Here is a 4,481-nt window from a genome sequence, read left to right on the forward strand (position 1 = left end):
TCTCATGAAAAACATCAGAGGGAACAAACAAGTGGAGTAGTCCTAAAAAGAAGCCACTACGGGAAAATTTAGCAAGTTATTAGTTCAACTGGCAACAGATCAGTACTCAATTCAAGGCTGACTTCACTTCAGCATTGTTATAATACCACCAACGGCTGACTGTGGAATATTAGGAGATTTCATAAATGGATGAACTGAATTAAATTGTTGCACAGCTTCTCTGTTAAACTTCATAAATCCTGTTTTCATGGATTTCATGCCTGGATGTTAAACTTAACTGTTACACCCGGTAAAGCAGCCACACTGATCATTTTATTACAGATGAAAGTTTGTAGACAGTTTGTAGCTCTCAGTAATGCCACAGTGTTAGTTTGACTTTGGGAGCTGAAGCGGAGTTTGGACCCGGAAACAGCTGATGACGTCAGACTCAAAGACCTGACTAGCACGCTGGAATTCACAGAGCTCCTGAGAGTAACCCACTGTTTCACAAGTCTTTGTAAAAGATTTCCACATGCCTAGGTGCTTGATTTTTGATGGGTGAGTGAATACTTGTGGCAATATAGTGTATGATGCAAAGGAGAAGCATGATCCACACACACTGAATCAGAATACTTTATTAGTCCCTGAGGAAATTACGTAAAAGAGAAAAACATAAACAAATTAGCACTCCAAATAATAAGTAAAAGAGAAAGAAAAGTTAAAGTGTGGAGAAAAAAGCAGGAGCAACTGAAACAGGCAGCATGTGTACTATATATACTGCTGTCTTCTTTGGGCCAAAGCTCATTTAAAATGGACGGAGGCAAAGAAGAAAAGAGTTCTGCGGTCAGACAAATCTAATTTGGGGGAGGGGAAACATGGATGCTGCATGCTCCAGACTACAGAAAAGAGGACCATCTTGTTATCAGTGCTCAGTTCGAAGGGTTGCATCTCTGATGGTTTGGGGGTGTACTGGGAATAAAATCAAAACAAACAGAGTCTCTGAGCTCAAATAAAACAGGAAATACAGTCCAGGGGCCTGGCCCATGGAGCTAAACAGAGAAGGCAGAGCAGATCAGAGTCAGCTTGAACACTGGCTCGGTTCAGAGGCAGGGACTGCTCGCAACACAGTTCAGGGGGTCTGCCAGGAGGCCAACAGCTGAGATGGAGAAACTCTGGAGGTTTGCTGAGTGGCCATCAGCAGAGACGGAGTAACTGTGGAGGCCAGTGGCTGATGATGGTGACGGAGATCCTCAAGTGGCTTGGATGGCAGCCTGCAATGGTGATGGCGAAGGAGGCGCACCTGTGGCTTGGGGCGGCTCAGCAGAGAACCCAGCGAGCTTACCTTGGGACAGGGGCTGTGGCTGTTCTGGCTATGGATTCTCCAGGGGGCCAGAGTTAACTGGGGGCTCTAGCCCTGTCTCTGGGGATGTCCTGGCCAGACTTACAGTCGCTGGGCATTTTAGCTCAAGAATTTATCAAACAGGTTATGAAGGAGGTTGGCTCACAGCTTGGCTACAGTTTGTGCCAAACATTCCATGTTGGGAAATGTCCGGGAACAGGTTGTAAATGTCTTTAGCATTAACTACACCCTGGCAGTATTCCAGAAGCTGGGCAAACATTTCCTCTGAAGCCAAACATGAGTCTGCTTAGTCCATATCATATTTGTGAGCGTGGCTGTGTTGCAGGCTGGAGTAGGACCCAAACAACGGGACTCAGAAACTAAAAATAAACTAAAGGTGGTTTGCTTAAAATAAAACAAAGTACAAAATAACATGAGTAACAAAACAAGGAAAAATCCGAGTTTTGCTCCTGATGCTTCACAGCCTCCTACTTGATGGGAGGGGACAGGTGTGTATTCTGGGTGAGGAGCATCTTTCAAGATACAGGAAGCTGCTGTAGATGTCTGTGATGGTGGGGAGGCTGCTGCCAACGTCCTTCATGTTGCTGTCACCACCCTCAACTTAGCCTTCTTCTCTACCACATAGTAGCTACCATGCCAGACAGGACAGGATCCTCTCCACCAACCATCTGGTGTGCATCAGCCTCCTGAGACAGTACCGTCTTAACCAGGGGTCCAGTGTTGTGGCTCTATGTAAGGTCCTCAGAAAGATGTACACCAAGGTAACCAAAGCTGGAGCCCGCATTAAAAGCTGCTCGTCTCCAGCATGGGGAGGTCTAGTGCTGAAGATGATGGGAGAGGAGTAAATGTTGTGAATTTTGATGGAAGAAAGAAGAAAGAAGAAAGAAAGAGCAGGCATATATACAGGTCCTTACTTTTCAGGTTTGTGAAACATGCAGGAACTACTGATGACATGGCATTGTCTGTGGAATGGTTTTTCCTGTAGGTATACTGGTGTGGCTCCACAGTGACATCGCTGTCCTTTATCGAGGCTATAACCAGCCGTTAAAAGCACATTATGATAATGAGGCCAAAAGCTTTTAGTCATTCAGTCGTTTTGGGGAATTCAATTAAAATAAATTAATTTCAGTTCACGTTTTACTTCTATAGCACCAAATCACAACAACAGCCACCTCAAGAAGCTGTATGCTGTATGGTAAAGATCCTATAATGATATAGATGAGGGTGATTATGGTGGTTAAGCTAGGCAGGTACTGTTGCCTATGAAAGAGAGGTGTACAGGATTTCAGTCAGCACCTCTACCAGCTTGAACAGCACGAATGAACAACATTTATGTTTAATTTAGTTGTGTAACCCATAAAGAGCAGTAACCCTCAGAGCAGCAGCAGCACAAGAAAACCCAGTGGAGCTTTTACTGGAGCATTTCATAATAAACGTGTCTGTACTTCTACTTTTACCACTTCTAGATGTAAACAATTGTGAAAAACACTACTGTAAACTTGCAAAACAGTGTGGCTGGCTTTGGACAGTCAAATGTTCTCAGGACCTCAACACCCTGACTGTTTACCAAAACCAACATTTGTTTATGTACACAAGGAGTCCTCATCCTGGATATTTCCCTGCCAGATGGTCTTGATACGCACCAAACCGTGGCATGCCATCGATCTGGAAGGCCACATCTGGTGCTGTTTAGCAATGTTCACAAAAGTCAAAGTACAGCACAGTTCTTCAACTTCCTGAAAACCCCAACCCTTGTCCACCTTGCTGTCCAGTGAGTGGACCAGAAAAAGAGACAGGATCAGTCCGTTAGCTTTTGGCTTGGCTATCAAGCCAGCTTGCTGATCTCTCGGTTGCATAAGCTTCCTCCTGCCTCCTGGCTGTTGTACCACACTGCCCTAGTCCGATGTCCTCCGAAGTTGTCGTCTTTCTAGGTTAGCTTTGGGTTTAGGGATTTTATAGTTAAACTCTCTTATCTCAGTGAGTGAGTGAGGTCAATCTTTCTGTATATCATACCTTTGAAATAGCTCATCTAAACCGTTTTACAATTTCTGGTTATGCATTAGCTATAAAAACAGTTTTTGTTATACAATAAATTCAAAAGAGGAACTTGTTATGGAACGGCTGTGTGCAGGCAGGAAAAGGACCCAAAGTGCAGACTCCAGAGACAGACGTGAACTCAAACAGAACAAAAGTAAGAATCCAAATAACTTACACAGGCAGACAAAACACACAGCTAGATAAGGGTAGATCACGACAATGACAAACTGAAACACAGGGCTTAAATACATAGAGGGAGCAATCAGGAAATGGGCAACAGGAGGGAAACACAGCTGGGGCAAATCAGGCCTGACGAAACAGGGGAAACAAAACCAGACACATTAACATAAGACACACACCTCCAAAGTAAAACAGGAAACATAACAGACTGAACTACACACACAGACTCTGACTGAACACAGGGAGACAGCAACTAGAGAACACAGAGACATAAACCATAAGACAGAACTCTAACAAAGAAACCAAAGACTAGAAATGATAAATAATATAATGAACTCAAAGCCTCTGGGTCAGTGACCCAAGCATCCTAACAGAACTGACCTATTTTAGACATTAACATTGGTAAAAGATTTTTAATGGTCATAGTTTTTATAGGAGCAAGGTAACTTTAACCCAATACTTTGGTTTTAAAATACCATTAGCTATTAGCTATAGCTGGGATATATATATAACACCTGTCAGGCCATTTAAATTAATTTAATTACAATGGACCTATACCCTTCTACAGTACGTAGCAAGTCAGTCAGCTCTGAGCTGATGTGTTGAAAGCAGGACAAATGGCCTAAATGGCCACACTGTGGACCTGTTCTTGCTTTATATGGTCAAAAATCTTTCTTTGCTATTGTTGGTCTACAGACCACATTTTCCCATTCATGCACTCTAATACAAGCACTTTCTAACCATCAAACTCACACTAATCGATGATTTGGTATCTTGCCCAAGGACACTTCAACATGCAGACTGGAACAGCTGGGGATTGAACCACCAACCTTCAAAGCTGCTCTACCTCCTGAGAAACAGCTGCCCCTAATTGTGATGGCAGACAACAATATCAGAGCATTCTCAGAGCTGCAGGTCTCGGGGG

At 43.6% G+C, this 4,481-nt stretch overlaps 1 long non-coding RNA gene across 1 annotated transcript; it reads right to left on the reverse strand.

Moving 5' to 3' along the window:
* Window positions 1–884: 884 nt before the first annotated feature.
* Window positions 885–3,581, reverse strand: LOC120435114. The gene is made up of 3 exons (XR_005609525.1): window positions 3,552–3,581; window positions 2,254–2,370; window positions 885–2,160 (listed from the first exon to the last, which is right to left on the reverse strand). It is a non-coding gene; the product is annotated as an uncharacterized LOC120435114 (long non-coding RNA).
* Between the last annotated feature and the right edge of the window lie 900 nt (window positions 3,582–4,481).

Source organism: Oreochromis aureus, linkage group 20, assembly GCF_013358895.1.
Source record: "Oreochromis aureus strain Israel breed Guangdong linkage group 20, ZZ_aureus, whole genome shotgun sequence".
Classification (NCBI taxonomy): Eukaryota; Metazoa; Chordata; class Actinopteri; order Cichliformes; family Cichlidae; genus Oreochromis; species Oreochromis aureus.